This window comes from Coenobita brevimanus, chromosome 60, assembly GCF_032717465.1.
Source record: "Coenobita brevimanus isolate Jiangsu-jjx chromosome 60, ASM3271746v2, whole genome shotgun sequence".
Classification (NCBI taxonomy): domain Eukaryota; kingdom Metazoa; phylum Arthropoda; class Malacostraca; order Decapoda; family Coenobitidae; genus Coenobita; species Coenobita brevimanus.
In genome coordinates, this window is record NC_137013.1 from 24,806,951 (window position 1) to 24,824,450 (window position 17,500).

Genomic DNA, 17,500 nt, shown 5'->3' on the forward strand with positions numbered 1-17,500 from the left:
CACTTGCGATCGTTCGCCGCTGGTGTTTTGTCATTTATTATTCATAAAACTCCTCACACTTTATATTTCTATTACTATATAACACTTACATATACAGTATCTACAGTCTTTATCCATAAGTTTCCTTCAGTAATTGTAGTTTATTGTCACTGTAGGCATTCAATTTCTCTTTCAGTAAAATACGTAGCATTTACTTTCTCGTCCTGTATACTGGCGTTGAGAGGGAATGTCACTTTCACCTTCACTCTCATAACTCATAGTATTCATACATGCTAGAGTGAAACTTTCACTTTCATTACTCCTAGTATATATACTCGTATTCTTATAATACTACTCATTTACATTTCTATTTACATTCTCTATTTTATTTACATTATTTACATTTCTATTTTATTTACACTGTGTTAGGCACTGTCACTTGCAGTAACTTATAAAACTATTTTCCACTGTTCACTTATATTTACATTCATTGCTTTCACTTGCTGTTTACACATTATTTACATTTCCACTTGCACTGTTTTACTCACCAGAAAGATCGTAGTCACTCTTTATCATTTGTCAGCCCTTTACCTCTTTCCACACGAGGTTTAGTAGGGGGTAGAGGTCACAGGGCCCTTTGCATGGTGCTAAAAAGCAGCGGAATTTGACAGGCGCGAATCCGACGTACTTTCACCTTGAAAGACAACAATAAACTGATACTGGTGGCCTGCCTCTAGGGGGAGTGCAATACTGCCAACATCAGCCTTGACAGCTGCTAATATATAGCTATGAAGTGATTGGCAGGAAATCTAGACAATACATAATAAATTAAGTAGTTCCAGGTGAATGTAAATATCACTTAGGCTTCTCCCTTCCCTCCTTATATATATTTTTATTACGAGATTAGATTATACGGGATATTTCAAGGGAAAATAAACAGCGAAAATAAGCGAACGAGTGCACGTGAGGTGTTGTCAGGTGATAATTAGCCAATTCCAGGTGTATGGCACTCACTCACCTTATTTCTTTTTTGTATATATTATTTGGTATAAGAATAGGGCATAGGGCTTATTTCACTTGATGAAATCAGTGGAAAATTCCATGGAAGATTTACTTAGCGTAGAGGTGGCCTGCAATAATTAGGTAGTTCCAGGTGAATGTAAATATCACTTAGGCTTCTCCCTTCCATTCTTATATATATTTTTATTACGTGAATAGATTATACGGGATATTTCAAGGGGAAATATACAGCGAAAATTAGCGAACGAGTGCACGTGAGGTGTTGTCAGATGATAATTAGCCAATTCCAGGTGTATGGCACTCTCACTTACCTTATTTCTTTTTTGTATATATTATTTGGTATAAGAATAGGGCATAGGGCTTATTTCAATGGATGAAATCAGTGGAAAATTCCAGGGAAGATTTACTTAGCGTAGCACAGCCGGGCAGGTGAGAGGAGAGGGTAATGGAGGGGAGGTAGGGAGGGGAGTCAAGAACGGGGAGAAATGGCTAAATTGTCAACAATGGATGGGAGTACAGATGAGATTAGGAGTGCTGACTAGTGTTGGACATTGGCAATACTGATAGATGATACAAGCCACCACTTGAAAGCCCGGGCGAATTCAAAATAACACAGAATCACAAAAGTGACGCCCCACGGTATGATCCCTTGCTCTCAAGCATCACGAAAGTGACGCCCTGCGGTTAAGGGGTTAAGCAAGTAATAAATAACAATAATAATAATGATAATGATAACAATAATAATAATATTATTATTATTAAATATAAAAATATATTTATTTATCTATATTAAAATGATTCGTTTTCTGTATGTTTGTTGGTTTGTCCATTCATTACGGAAACACAGCAAAAACGGTGCATTGTAGTGCAATTTTTGTCACGGCAAGGTACCGCTAAAATGCTCTAAGTTGAAGAATAAAACAATTTCCAGTCCAATTGGACCACCGGTTCCCGAGTTATGACTCATTGCTGGCCTTTTGATATACAGTAGAGTGGCTTTGGTGGCCTTTAGATGGATCACTTTCTTTGTGGGCATTGAAGTTAACCCCCCCTTTTTTTTTTTTGACATTGAGCGGAAAGGCCGCCTACAAAGGCCTATAAGTCTATCTCTCTATCTATTGCCAGACGCCTCAATCCCGTTTGGGGTGGCCACAGACAAATCGCCTCTAAGTCGCCCTGTCCCCCGCCATTTCACTGCCCCTGCTCCCAACTCACACCCCCTCTCATCATATACCTCTCCACCCCATCCCCTCCGTCTCATCCTCGGCCTCCCCCTCCCTCTTCCCCCTCCACCTCACACACATACACCTTCTTCATGTCTTTCACCCTCCATCCTCTCTCCATATGGCCAAACCACCACTGTGTGCTCCTCATCACGCTTCCTAGCACATCCACATCCACACCACAACGCTCCTTTATATCCTCATTCGTCAGCCTGTCTCTCCATGTGACTCCATGCAGGCTCCTCTTAAAACTCATTTCCACTGCTCTCACTCTTGACGTGTGTCCTCTCCAGCAACGTCCAAGCTTCACTTCCATACGTTAGAGTTGGTATCACAATACTGTCATGTAGTAACTTTGTCACTTCCATGCTCACTTCCCTGTTTTCTTATCACTGCTTTCATAAAGAACCAGCAACCTTTCTTCCCTGCTGTACCCTTTCAAGCACTTCACCCTCCAAACCTCCATCCTTACTCATCACACTACCCAAGTACTTAAACGTACTCACATTTTCCAATTCCTCACCATCCAACCCTCGTTGTACATTCACCGACTTCACCTCTCTCAAAGACCATCACTTTACTCTTTCCCTACATTCACCTTTAGATTCCATTTCTCATGGGCTTACACTCCTCCCTAAACTCATCCACCAAGCCTTGCAGCCCCCCCTCTTTGTCTTCACTCAACAATACAGTATCATCTGCAAACAACAGTACAGAGGGAGTTTCCAAACACTATCCTCTCTCACCAGGGCCACTCCACCATCCACTGCCCTACCTTGTACCTCTTTTATTACCCCATCCATATACAGATTGAACAACTATGAGATACATGACACATCCCTGTTTCAACCCAACTTTCAAAGAGAAAAATTCACTTAGTTCACCATCCACATGCAATTTGCAGCCTTCGCAATATCGTGCATACTCTTCACAGCATTCAACAACTTCCCATCTACTCCATATATTCTTAACACTTTCCACAATCCTTGTCTATCCACCCTCTGTCATATGTTTTCTCCAAATCCATGAAAGCTGCATACAACTTCTTTCCCTTCTCTAGAGACTTTTCCACTAAAGATCTAAGAATGAATATCTGATCTACACAACCTCTTCCCTTCCTAAAGCCTCCCTGTTCTTCTCCAACTAATTTCTCTGTTCTTTCTCTAACTCTGTCAATAAGTATCCTACCATACACTTTTCCTATTATACTAAGAAGACAAATGCCCCTATGATTACCACACAGTGAGTAATAATAATAATAATAATAATAATAATAATTATTATTATTATTATTATTATTATTATTCTAAGCCCGACCTTCGACCAAGTCTGGGTCAAATCGAATCAAATGTGAGCTTACAGGTATAAACCTCTGATTCTCACTCGGATTATCGTCCACGCGGATCACAAACAGTCGTGGTCAGTACTCCGTGTAAACATTAAGGGTTCCAAACTAATAAAGCGACATCCCAACACTTTCATGCCTTTTAAATACACCAGGATAACTGCATGAGAGTTGACAGGTTTTGACACTTCCTACATACTGTAATGCAACTACTAGCAGCGTACATAAACCAGTGTGGCGGTGGGTGACGGTGAAGAAGGAAGAAGGGAGAAAAGAGGGGCTGGAAGAATGTCTGGTGGATAACAAAAGATTAATGAAGATAATCATGTTTGTTAAGTCTAGATCTTTCCATACAAAATTTTGTAACAGTTGACATTTATATCCAGGTTTTCATCCGAGCGAACAAAGGGCAGAAGGTACGGGCCGCGTGAAGTGGGGAGAGAGGAAGAAGAGGTAGTGGAGAGGGAGGGGAGGGTGAGATGAAGGATGAGGAAGGGACGAAGGGAACACGGATGGGGAGTACGAGAGGATTGGGTGATGGATGACGAAGGGATGAAAAGAACATGGACGGGGAGTAAGGAAACGGTAATGGATGGAAGGGGGGGAAAAACGTAAGGCAGTGGGAGAGGAGGAAGAAGTGGTGTAGAAGGAGTAAGTAAACGGTGATGGAGGGAGAGGAGAAGGAAAGGTGATGGGTGAGGTATGGATAAAGAGGGAGATGGAGAGGATGTAAGGAAAGGGTGGTGGAGGGAGAATGGGGGAAAAGGAGAAGGAAAGGGGTATGGAGGAAAGGGAGATGGAGTGGGAGGGAATGAAAGATGACGCAAGGGGGACGTGCAGACATGGGAAGAAATACGAGAAGTATAAGGTCCAAAACAGCCAGCGTCCCCGGATCTACGTCCTGTCTGGTACCATGAAGCTATGAGCCATTTCAATTACAATGTTAAAGTGATTGCCTAAAACACAAATTATGGGGCAGGTAGTAAGCGGCGGCAGGCCCAATAAGGTATAGTTTTCTTTCCTGATTTATAAATGTCTACACACAAGCAGTGAAATTATATAAGTATGACCAGTAACAAGCCATGTACCTGAGGCTCATTGTATCCAGTGCCCTTACTATGACAGAGGGGATGTGAGAAGGTAATGGGAGAAAGGAGAAGAAGGGGCAAGGGAAAGGGAGTAAGAGGGACACATGAAAGGGATGGGGAAGAGATGGGACACAAGAAAGGGAAGGGGAGATGGGTAGGAGAGCGTTATATGGGGAAACTGAGGGAGGGTCAGGTGGTGAGAAGGAAAGACAATGGACAGGGACGGAAAGGGGAAAGGGAAGGGGGTGCAGAGAAAAGGGGATAGTGAGTAAGAAAGACTTAGGAAACGAAGAGGTGAAGGAAAGATTACACGCAAAGAAGGTGGTTGTATACGAAAAGTGCGCGCGAGCACACACACACACACACACACACACACAGTCACCCTACGGGCCTATCCCTGAGCCTGACATACACAAGGCAGGGTGTGGCTAGATTGTACCTGATGGATGGCAAGGCCGTTCATCTTCATCACAACCATACCGACTGCTGTGAAGCGCAATCTGAAGAAAAGAGAAGGAAGAAGTGAGACAAGAGAAAGTGAGGGAATGAGAGATAGTGCGAGGATGGTGATGTAAGTATATATATCTATACCACCACGCATACTGTGGGGAGAGAGAGAGAGAGAGAGAGAGAGAGAGAGAGAGAGAGAGAGAGAGAGAGAGAGAGAGAGAGAGAGAGTCACTGGCATAGTTGCCCAGTAACGAATTGGTGAAATAGAAGTTGTGAAGATAAAGTAGGGAGATAAGACGAGCCGTCAAGAACGTTAAATAATTCTCCGAGGGTTTCCTTATCAGTTTTGCTGCCCCTGGTTGAACAATTCAAGTCCACTATTTCCACCCCCCACCCCCCCTTGTGCTCAGCTGTCTAGAGAACATAAATGATTTTAGTTTTTTCTGCTTCTGGGCAGAATATCAGTAAATATTTTTCCCTGAACTATGCAGGAGAGAGACCTCTGTCCTTGACCGAAGTCGGTGTGACATACTGTGGGTGAGGCCAAATGAATGTGTTTTTAATAACACACCAGATCTGCCCTCTTGACGGCTCCTTATTGGCTGAGATTTAGGACGTGTTTGCTTGTACTTGGTAGCAAATGCCTCCATTGTTTGGGATTGGCTGTAGATTATAATTAAGACAGCCTAGTGGCTAGTCAGCCTGGAGAGGCGGAGTAAAGCTACTATACTGCTTGAGGAAATAGCAAGAGGGATATATTTTGTCGCACTTTTCAAGACATTTCCACACATTACTATGGTCTGACAAATCTTAACTGGCGGCTAGTGTGGGCTACGACTCACGAAGCTCTGGTACAGTGCTGCCAATGTTTTCCATACGCGCGATGCCCTCTCTCTCTCTCTCTCTCTCTCTCTCTCTCTCCTGGGGGAGATGTGCGTCACCCTGGGGAATTTTGTTTCTTTTATTAGTGACTTTAAAACTTATGCTTTCATTTCTTTATTTTATTTATTATATCTAACTATATTTAAAATTATTTACTATTGTTTTACATTTGTCACCAGATGACCTGGCTGGTGTGGCGCCATGATTTGTTTTTATTAAATCACTCTCTCCTTCCTTCCTTCCCTCCCTTCCTCCATCTCTCCCTTAACACCTCCCCTGCCCTACCTTCCCCCACCTCTCTCTCTCTCTCTCTCTCTCTCTCCTGGAGGAGATTTGGGTCACCCTGGGGAATTTTGTTTCTTTTATGAGTGACTTATAAACTTATGATTTCATTTCTTTATTTTATATTATATCTATTTATATTCAAAAATATTTATTATTGTTTTACATTTGTCGCCAGATGACCTCGCTGGTGCGGCACCATGATTTATTTTTATTCAATCACTCCTTCCTTCCATCCTTCCCTCCCTTCCTCCATCTTTCCCTCAACACCTCCCCTGGCCTGCCCTCCCCCCCCCTCTCTCTCTCTCTCTCTCTCTCATGTATGGTGTTTTAGGATACATTTTGGTTATTTTCTTTTTCATTTTATTGTACATATGCGAGGAGTGGGCAGGCTGAGCTTCCATCCTGTCTGAGTCAAAGACACAAAGTGACACGAGGCTGTGGCTGGGTAAGACTCACGAGTGTTGCCGCTCATGACGATAAAATGTATTATTTTTTTTTACTAAGAAATTGGCAAATTTTTACTTAGAGTATTCCTACACATTATGTTATAATTATAATTGTGAAGCATTATTACCCACGCCAGAAATACGGTGAAAAACCAAAAAAGGTGACTACATTTTTTTAAAGCAAAACTAAAAAATTTATGCCACGTTTCTGTATTGCCGCGTAAATATTATATGCATAATAATTTAACTGTTCTTTCATATAATACACACGTTAACATTGTATTCATATGTGCTTGTCGTATTTGTGATGCCTTTTACATATATAACAGTCACCACATCATGAAGTTTGGGGAAACGTGGCACCCACTGCACAGAGGGTCGCGCCACACCCAAGCCACCAGTTAAGATTTGTCAGACCATAAACACGTTACTCTGATTACAAAACACTCTGATTTCAGTACCATTTCCACTTCTTGGTTCACTTCTTCATATAACACCAGTGTGTGGATTATATCTGGATTATTTAACTGACGAGTTCTCCTAGTTCCCCAAGTTCGCAGAGTACGTAGTCTTCACTGATGGTAATTTGGTTAGGTATGGGAAATAACTCTGCTTTTATAATTGTACTCGTGAGGCCGTCGTGATTTCCTCTTTTTGTAAAACGAACCCTGGTTTCTCTCTGTGTGTACGTTACAGTGTAAAGCAAAGTAAGTTGGTCTTCCTCTCAGCATTACCTAACCCCTTTTGATGACTAATTAAGGGTTAACAGTGCACCGTAATATATACCCCATAACAATATATATATAGAGAGAGTTGGCCTGCAGTCCTAACGGACCCGGGTTCAAATCCCGCTGGTGCAGGGAACAGTTTAAGGATTTGAATTTCATAAAATCAGACTTAAAGGCCCTCTCCCACTTCGGCGAAAGTGTGGAAGATAAAGTCACGATGTGTCAAAAATCCCTAATCGTGGGTATTCGTGATCAAAATCTTGTCCATTCGTGGCATGGCGCCGATACGTCGCACGAGGTGGAAATTTGTCGTGGGGGACCACGACGTTTTCATGCTGCATGAAAACGTCGTGGCCCTCCACGGTTTTGTAAAATTTCGCAGATTAGTCGTAAACAACAAGGCGACGCCTCGGCGACGTTGGCGATTACCCGGCGTATAAACCGCGAATGATCGCCGACATCGGCGAGGCGTCGGTGGTGAAAAAAAACGTTGAGATGTCATACGGTCATACGGCGAAGCGTCGGCAATGTATCGGCAATGCATCGGTGAGGTTAATACGACATAGCCTACGTAAACCGTACGATATGTACCGAGTTGTGCGACAGTAATATTTCATCTTATGAATGTCGGTGATATATTGCCGACATTTCGCGGATGAACCGTCGATTAATCGCCTTAAATACGCCGATGACGGCAAGGCGCCTGCGATGGCCTCGGCGTTTTGTCTGCGAGGTGCGTGCGATGCATTCACTGACACATCGACGATACATCGTCGACAGCACGCCGCCGTTGTACCTTTATCGCTGTTGAGTCGCCATTAAAAAAACCGTTAAAATTTGGATTTAGAATAATGCTTGTGCATTACGCCGACATATCGGCGATATGTCGGCTACTAGTCGCCAGTTATATCGTATACTCCGCCTAGGTTTCGGCGTTTTGTTGTACTGGTGTCGCCGGTAGTACGCCGACACCACGATTCTTGGTCAGAATCGTAGACACATCACCGACTTCGGCCACGATTTTCATCGTGGCTTCATCGTGCCTATTTACGCCGAAGTGGGAGAGGGCCTTTAAGTCTAGATCGTGTGTGTGTGTGTGTGTGTGTGTGTGTGTGTGTGTGTGTGCGCGCGCAATTTATATGCCCAACTACCCAGCTATGTGAGGTGGAACGGTCACTCTGATAACAATTACAAATATTGGTCTGGTGTTCTCCGTTTGAACTTGGCACATAATGAGAAATACAATGATAAAAAATTAGCTTTCCATACATCTGACCTAAGTGTGTGTGATATATGTTGCCTGCATACGATACACAAAGGAGAGGTGACGGTATAACTGACTACTGATCAGGCCTAAGGTGGGGGTGGGTAGGGGTGAGAGGCGGGGAAGACTTAAGACAAAGAGCGAGAGAGAAGGGGGAGAGAGGGAGAGAAGCAGACAAGAGAATGAAAGTTATATAAATTTAAAACGAAAGAGTGAATGGGAAAAGTAAATTCAGAGAGAGAGAAAGAGAGAGAGAGAGAGCCGGGGGAAGTGAAAAGGTACGCACTGGAACCCAGAATTGCGCAGCGGACGACACTGGATTACAATGATGATAAATATTTTCAATTCGAGAATGCAATTCAATACAGTAATAATTTATTTTTAGATACAGTCCAAATCTTGGCCGTTGAAAGCATGTACGACGAAAGTTTAGTCATGTTTACAGGACATGAGAAAATTTGCGTCTAATCAGTAACTGCCAGTTGGAGGTGGAGGGTGGGGGAGTTGGGGGCTGAAGGCGGGGTAGGCTTGTTCGCGATTCCCCCCTTCCCTCTGTCCAGGGTAGAGGGGGGAAGGAAGGGGTAACCCCTGAGCAGAAATTAGTACGCGTGAGTGTACACCCACGCACCAAAGTTTCTGTATCCCCCTCGGTGGAAGGGAGTGGAAGTCAGGGTCAGAGAAAGGGCAGGCGAACGGACAACCGTGAGTGGTAGTTTCATACTGAGCTACGAGGCGAATGGTGAGAAACGTGATGAAACTGGATCCGAAACATTTCTACGCTATTCACCTGCAAAACATTATGCTTTCGTAACATACATAGCATATATTATAACATAGACTACTATGTAAGCATGGAGTCCTGTGAAGCTGGTCCAGACACGACCCATCTGTTTCGGATCCTCAACATACAAATAAAGCATCGAGCCAGTTGTATATAAGTTGTGACTGGTCATTATCACTGCAGTGATATTTTTTATGAATATGTTATTCCTGGATTGTCTATAGCTATAATATGGGATGACTGTGAATTTAATACTGATTCACACAGTAGCTGTGTGGATGGTTATACATGTCAAAACTATTTTATGTGGATGAATAAACCACATTGTGATGGGCAATGGAGAGTATTCACCAACAGTTAACTATAACAGATGAAATTAGAAGCAAACAACACAAAATATTATGAGACAACCAAGATTCAGCTGTGGCATCTTCCAGCTCATTATCCAGGCCTTAACCGTTGCTTCCCCTCATAGGTGCATTATTTTCCTTCAGTCTCTGCCTTTTCTATTACTCTAAGTTCCCGGTATCCTCTTATTGTCAGCAGTCATATTCCTTAGGGGGTTTCTAGTCGTGGGGTCCTATAACCCGTACTGTATTACATTATTCGTCACATCATCACTCCCACACAAACAACGTTAGCACAAGTGCTGAATCTGTTACTATCATAATTGGCACTGCCACTACTAACCCCTCTTTTCTACTGACGATATTTTCCCTCACAATACTGTTACTGCTACTCCTACTACTAATCCACTATAAATCTGTATAATAATACATATGATTGTCCTTATGTGTGTATCTGTTAACCACACTGTCCCTCTCCCACTGTCGACAACTCGTCACTTACCCCCACTGCTACCACAGTTGCACCCCCCACTCTCCCAGCCACCATAGATCCCACTCTTCCCCCACTCCGACACCACAGTACCCCTCACCTAATCCCGGGGCCATCAGGCCTGTTGTCCACCCATTCACTTGTGAATATACAAAGAATGCATCAATAATTATAATTATAATAATAACAACATAGATGCAGTGTTCCTAACATTACATATAAAAAACTGTAGACCCAAGAGTGCCTATGTTACAGAGCACTGAAATATTAACCACAAAACCGACCACAGACCGTTCTTAACATTACCACTGGACCTTTCCTATAGCACTTCACCGTGGTAATACAACCCACTGTAGTCCTTTGTGGGATCACAAAGCTGTTTGGGAAAAATAACGTAGTGCACGACATGCCAACAACCCACCAATATACACGTGTGACGTTTCACTGACATCCACCAAATAACCTAGGAGAAGTTAGTGGACAAACAGACAAATGACTGGACATAAACATTGGCCGAATGTCTTTCATCGGTATATGATGACCTGACAAAACTGTTACCATCCTGCTTTACAGGTGTCATCATAGTTATGGCAATAATAGTAAAAATAATAATAACAACAATAATAAAAATAATTAAAATACGCGCCTCCGTCGCCGGACCCCCCACCCCGCTACCCCCACCCCGCTACCCCCCACCCCTCTACGGAGCCGCAGCCCTACCGCTACCCCGGGAGGACACCACGGCGGGCCAGGTGAGTGTGGGACTGGCCCAGATCAAGACGGGCACCGGGACGCCCCTACCTTGAGTCCCTCTTCCCCTCAACCTACCCAACAGCGACGTCACAGGAATGAGACACGACCCCACGGACGGAGCAGCCCTCACTAGGATCGGGGTGGGACTGCTCCAGATACAGTCCCAAGCAAGACCGTGGTAATGGCCACTGTACGTACCAGGGAGGGAGCAGCCACAGTATGCTCCTCAGTTGCTTCCCCCTGTAGCTCCGCGATAATGGCCATTGTATGTACAGGGGAGGGAGCAGCCACCATACACCCCTCAGCTACAGCCACATCTGGAGACCGCCTCGGTGTGCTAGCTATTGAGCACACACTGACATGCAAAGGCACGAGGAGTGGAACCGCGACAACGGCCACCGTACGTGTCGGGGAGGGAACAGCCACCGTACGTACCGGGGAGGGAGCGGCCACCGTACGCCCCTCAGCTACTTCCCGTTGGGCAGGCAGAGCCACGACAATGGCCACTGTACGTGTCGGGGAGGGAACGGCCACCGTACATCCCTCATCTGCCTCTTCCTCCTTTGAGAGCAGCTCTACAGTAACGGCCACCGTACATACTGGGGAAGGAACAGCCACCGTACATCCTTCTGCTGCTGCCCTTAGAGAATGTGGAACCGCAACAACAGCCACCATACGTGTTGGGGAAGGGACAGGCACCAGATGCCCTTCGTCTGCAGTCTCGAGGTTTCTCCCGGAGGGGAAAGTCCCTTGCGCGGCTGGCTTACTACATCTCGGCTGCGTGGGACGCCCTTTGTTCTCTCCCTCCAGATGTGGTTTCCTGGAGGTGCTGCCGTTCCAGGAGTGGTGGCGAGGTCCTGCTTCTGCCCTGCAGCTGGTCCCTGGATGATGCTGGCCCCTGATGGACGCCCTGCAGAAGAGGTGCAGCAGTCTGTTCCTGACGACGCCCCACTCTGTAGGCGACTGCAGCACCAGGCCTCCCAGGGCCAGCCAGCGGACCCCAAGGCGGGACTGCTCAGGCCCCACTCCCCTTCGGCCCTCCGCCCGGAGTAAGAGGTGACAGGCCCAACTCCTGAAGCTGTTTGGTCCCAGTCCCGAGGGCCACCTATCAGGTTGAGGCCCCCAAATGGAAGGGCCTCCCTGCACAGCAGCTACGAAACATGCCTGGGCAGTGACGCCCCCGAGAGCTGTCCATTGTCTCCTGCAGGAGAGCTCTCCCGAGGGCCCCTCTCCCACACCCAGGCGCCACCTCCGCTAACCCCAGGAATAAGCAGCCTAGTGACAACATCTCCCACCTCTCAAGTCGTGTCAGAAACTAAGTGAATGTGACAGCAGTGAATGTGACAGTAAAGCAGCAACAATATACTAGAAAGTGACGATTCGTGCATATAAACATAAGGGCAAAAACCAATGGTCAGTGAACACGAATAGCAAGACGAATGTGATATACCAAAGTACTGTGTCTATCCCCAAGCCCTACGGAACCAGGGAAACGTATCAGTGGCGCCCGAAGATTAACTAAGACCAACCAGTAAAGACAGAACCAGTAAACAGTGTCGCCACAGCTAAGTGACATTCCCGTGTGCCGCGACTCGGGTACAGACATTGTGCCCATGTAATGTGTATAGTAATACTGACCAACCTGGCACTTTACTCCACTGACGTATAGTATATTCTGTCGAGTATATTAAATGACAATTGTGCCTTAGCTCCAACACCTACATTGTGCCCTAGTGACTTGTAATATCTATGTATATTGATGTAGTTGTACTTTGCCCTCAACATCATTACTATGTTTGTGGACACATTATACCTGTAATAACATCTCTGTTACCCTGTCCATTCTGTATCCAGTGTATCTTTGTTCTTGTATTGTAAGGAGTTCGAATTAAGACAATAGATGTGTTAAGGTATACTGCCGAGTTTTTATGCCCTGTTCCTTTGTGGGTGCTTTACGCCCGGTCTAGAAAGAGGACCCCGCTCAGTCGCGGGCCTTTTTAGGACGAGAGGTCGGACTAAAAACACCCAGCATAACAATAATAATAATAATAATAATAATAATAATAATAATTGTGATAATAGTTATGATAATCTATCTATTGCCAGACGCCATAATCTCGCAAGCCATTTGACTTTGAGTTATTTGTTTCACGGGAAGGGGCACTAACCCTCCACCAACCCACTTGTTGACACATAGGGAGCACGTATAATAATAGTAATAAAAATAATAATAATAATAATAATAGTAGTAGTAGTAGTAGTAGTAGCAGTAGTAGTAGTAGTTGCAATAGTAATCACGTTATTAGGCACTATACAGATTAGGACAAACACCATATTCTCCCTGATAAAACAGTGAACACAGCTTTGACATACGAACCCTAACAGTGCCATAATATGCTGTAATGGTAGGGCTATAGTAATACTGACTAAATTAATGTTTGACAGCTACCCAACCTTCTGTCATGGCAAACAGATACTGAATTGCGTCAACACATGCTGTTTCAGTGTTTGTCCTCCTCTGTATCGTGCCTAATAACATGTGATGATGATGATGTGATGATGATTACTATTATTACCATAACTATGATGACACCTGTAAAGCTGGATGGTAACAGTTTTGTCAGGTCGTCATATACCAATGAAAGACATTCGGCCATTGTTTATGTCCAGTCATTTGTTTTTTCTTTGTACATTAACTTCTAGGCTATTTGATGGATGTCAGTGAAATGTCACGTGTATATTGACGGGTTGTAGGCATGTCGTGCACCATGTTATTTTTCCCAAACAGCTTTGTGATCCCACACAGGACCACAATGGGTTGTATTACTGGTGAAGTGCTATATGGAAGGTCCAGTAGTAATGATAAGAACGGTCTGTGGTCGATTCTGTGGTTAATATATCAGTGCTCCGTAATATAGGCACGTTTGGGTCTACAGCTTTTATGTAATGTTAGGAATACTACACATCTATGTTGTTGTTGTTATTATTATAATTATAATTTTAGCCCACCTTCAGAAGCCGGGGTGATAATGTTTTTGCCTGCATCTGTGTCCATCGGTGTGTGTGTGTGTGTGTGTGTGTGTGTAATTCACCGGGTCGGTCAGGATCACTTGATGGTCGTGATTGACAGCTTTTTACCCTCCCGAAAGGGAGCTGAGAGCTCATATAGTGTGTGTAATTCACCGGGTCGGTCAGGATCGCTTGATGGTCGTGATCGTCAGCTTTTACCCTCCCGGAAGGGAGCTGAGAGCTCATATAGTCCGATCCAAGGGCAAGGCTGTGACCTTCACACACGCACACACCCGTCCCCTTGCTCAAGGGGGACAGTAACCACCCACTTCGTCAGTGAAACTTTTCACAACCTGAGCGAGGCGCGAACTCCCGCCCACCAGTTGGCAAGCGAGAACGTTACCACTGCACCAGCGAGCGGTTACCACTGCACCAGCGAGCGGTGTGTGTGTGTGTGTGTGTGTGTGTGTGTGTGTGTGTGTGTGTGTGTGTGTGTGTTGCCATTATGCTTCATGAAAGGCTTGAGTTGTCAACATGAAACCTTCAGGGTATCAAGATATGGCTAAAATCTTGGCCGTTAGAAAATAGGCACTCAGGGTCAAGGTCAAGGTCACCAAAATGGCTGCCAAAGATTAACTAGTTTTTATCGCTCTACTTTAGCACCATTATATCTCATGAACAGCTTGAGCTATCAACATGAAACCTTCATGGTGTCAAGATATGGCCAAAAACTTAGAAGAGGTAGAAAATGGGCAGTCGGAGTCAAGGTCAGGTCATCAAAATGGCTGCCAAATGTCAACTAGTTTTTATCGTCTGCCTTTAGTATCATTATATCTGATGCACGGTTTGAGCTATCAACATGAAACCTTTCTGGTATCTAAGATATGAACCAAATCTTGGACTTGGCTAACAGCATTTTCTGGCGGGCGATTAGCATTCGGCTCCCAAATTAGTTTCTTTCATTATTTTTGCCTACCACGTATATTTACTGTCAAAGGGTGGACAACAGGCCTGATGTCCCAGGGATTGGGTGAGGGGTAGTTTGGTGTTGGAGTGGAGGAGGAGTGGGGTAATGGTGGCTCGGAGAGTAGGGGGTGCAACTGGGGTAAGTGACGAGTTGTCGATGGTGGGACAGGGCTAGTGTGGTACACAAATACAGACATAAGGACATTCCTATGTATTATTATACAGATTTATAGTGGATTAGTAGTAGGAGTAGCAGTAGCAGTATTGTGAGGGAAATTATTGTCAGTAGAAAAGGGATGTTAGTCGTGGAAAAGTGCCAATTATGGTAGTAACAGATTCAGCACTTGTGCTAACGTTGTTTGTGTGGGAGTGATGATGTGACGAATAATGTAATACAGTACGGGTTATAGGACCCCACGACTAGAAACCCCCTAAGGAATATGACTGCTGACAATAAGAGGATACCGGGAACTTAGAGTAATAGAAGAGGCAGAGACTGAAGGAAAATAATGCACCTATGAGGTGAAGCAACGGTTAAGGCCTGGATAATGAGCTGGAAGATACCACAGCTGAATCTTGGTTGTCTCATAATATTTTGTGTTGTTTGCTTCTAATTTCATCTGTTATAGTTAACTGTTGGTGAATACTCTCCATTGCCCATCACAATGTGGTTTATTCATCCACATAAAATAGTTTTGACATGTATAACCATCCACACAGCTACTGTGTGAATCAGTATTAAATTCACAGTCATCCCATATTATAGCTATAGACAATCCAGGAATAACATATTCACAAAAAATATCACTGCAGTGATAATGACCAGTCACAACTTATATACAACTGGCTCGGTGCTTTATTTGTATGTTGAGGATCCGAAACAGATGGGTCGTGTCTGGACCAGCTTCACAGGACTCCATGCTTACATAGTAGTCTATGTTATAATATATGCTATGTATGTTACGAAAGCATAATGTTTTGCAGGTGAATAGCGTAGAAATGTTTCAGATCCAATTTCATAAAGTTTCTCACCATCCGCCTCGTAGCTCAGTATGAAACTACCACTCACGGTTGTTCGTTCGCCTACCCTCTCTCTGACCCTGACTTCCACTTCCTTCCACCGAGGAGGGTACAGAAACTTTGGTGCGTGGTGTACAAGACAATTCTTATGTAACAATACAGTTATGTTACAATTCATACAATATTACTACAAATCTATATTAATACAATGTTACTAAAATTTTGTTACAGTTGCTACAATTATTTAACTACAAACGATATGTAACAATTACAATACAATTATGTACAATAAAAATACAATTGTGTAATAATACAATTGTGTAACAATTCATAAAATGTTACTACAATTCTGTATTACCAGAATCATCATACAACTTATGTGAAATATTAGGCATTAATTAAGGGATAACTCTATATGTAATGTAATGACCTAGCAGTATTATCATTGCACAGTTAATGTGTATGTCTGTTATGCATACACATTTTACAATATGTTATACAATAATTTATAATCAATTTAACTATAATGCATTTGCTCCATTATATACACAATATGTTTACAATGTATTATGTTTCTAGGATATTATTAGGTCAGTACAATATTATCATGAATATTATGTCTAAACAATATTATAATCAATATTATGTATTAATAGATTAAAGTGTGTCACTGATTAATGCTGTCCAAGGATTGCCAGCTGGGGTGACTGAGCGATGTCAGGACTCCACATTATAATAATACAAATCATAGATAGGAACACAGATGTGTAGTCTTAAAGGTAGTCAAGCTAGGTGGGAAAGGAACTGTGTTTGCGATTTCAGTGAGAAAGGAAATGTGTTTGCATTTCTGTAAGGAATGCCAGATGTGCACTGTGTCACCGGAAATGCTACATACACACAGACACACGGGCTTCTAGAACATTCGAACCTGTATCCAGTACACGTGACACAAGCCCTCCTAGACAAGGAAGAATTAGAAAGGCAGAAGGGAGCTAGCTATGGAAGCGAGAGGTTGTAGAGAAAGGGAGAGAGAGAAGAGGGGTCTAACGAGACAGTCTGGGAGGTAACAGCGGGACTCTATACTTCACTCATGTGTGAGAGGCTTTAGTTAATCTTTTCAAGACAATAAAAATTATAAATAGTCCCATACTCATCTTTACCTCTCCTGTCATTGCATGACATGGGGAATTAAGATTATCGCTTACAAACCTACTCACCGTATAACTACCGCTCGTCCACGAGTACAATATATGCATAACTGATCTACAAAAAACACTACAAGAAACTGTGAAGTTACTACGTATGTTGCTATTATACTGATGGGTTTTAATTAAGCATTTTATCATTCCAGCTGAATTGTACAAATATCATATTATGACACCATCAATCAAGAAATGTCTCAGGATATTTCATGGAAAGATAGT

At 43.6% G+C, this 17,500-nt stretch overlaps 1 protein-coding gene across 1 annotated transcript in view; it reads right to left on the reverse strand.

Annotated features, from left to right (window-relative positions):
• Positions 1-17,500, reverse strand: part of LOC145403320 (PI-actitoxin-Avd5a-like) — a 24,717-nt gene that overhangs the window by 7,063 nt on the left and 154 nt on the right. The gene's annotated exons all lie outside the window — the stretch shown is intronic.